At 42.7% G+C, this 744-nt stretch overlaps 1 protein-coding gene across 1 annotated transcript in view; it reads left to right on the forward strand.

Annotated features, from left to right (window-relative positions):
• Positions 1-744, forward strand: part of TFG (TRK-fused gene) — a 19,106-nt gene that overhangs the window by 17,656 nt on the left and 706 nt on the right. The gene's annotated exons all lie outside the window — the stretch shown is intronic.

The raw sequence follows: 744 nt of genomic DNA on the forward strand, positions 1-744 counted from the left end.
CTCTTTCCCCATAGGGCTGTGCACTTTTAATAATTTGTGTGTCTGGTGTTTAATGCTGACAGGATTCCAGTCACTGGAGAGGTTTCATTGCAAGTAGCTGCAGGTGTGTTTCATGATGGATAAAAGCAGCTATTTCTTCATAAAAGGACTTTGTGTCATTATAGTGTCTTCAGTAAGAGAAACTCTTTTTGAAGCTGGTTTTATACAGAAAAATCAAGTTTGGGGCCTATTTAAATGCAAGTTTTGTACTAACATGTTGTTCTGCACAACTATGTCATAGTGAAAGAACTCAGAACACCTATTATTTAACCAAAGGTATGACTTGAATTAAAGCCTGACAATATTTTCATGACAGATTAGTTTTGAGTTTTATTTGGAGAAAAAGGTTGCATTTTGCTTTATTTGCCAAGGAAGACACTTTGTTTTTCATATGACATGGCGGTAAAGGACTATTTGTCCTTTTTTAATTTCTTGTCAGTCGTGGGAGAACTGTGCGATGCTATTTCCACTGCTGCTGTGCTGCCACGGTAGCGCCCCAAAAACCAGGCAGTGCGATTGTGTCAGGGCAGGAAGCTTGCCCTTTCTTGGTTTGCTTTTTCTGTGCTTACTGCGGTGCTCTGTGTGCGTGTCACTGTACAAAAGTGCCCTTGGCTCTTCGCTGTCTCTCTCACCCCACCTTGCTCTTTGCCTTTCCAGGTTACAGCCAGCAGCAAACCCCCTCGCAGCAAGCCCAGCAGTTCCCGG

The sequence above is a fragment of the Chaetura pelagica genome, unplaced genomic scaffold (assembly GCF_000747805.2).
Source record: "Chaetura pelagica isolate M959 unplaced genomic scaffold, ChaPel_1.0 scaffold101, whole genome shotgun sequence".
NCBI classification, from domain to species: domain Eukaryota; kingdom Metazoa; phylum Chordata; class Aves; order Apodiformes; family Apodidae; genus Chaetura; species Chaetura pelagica.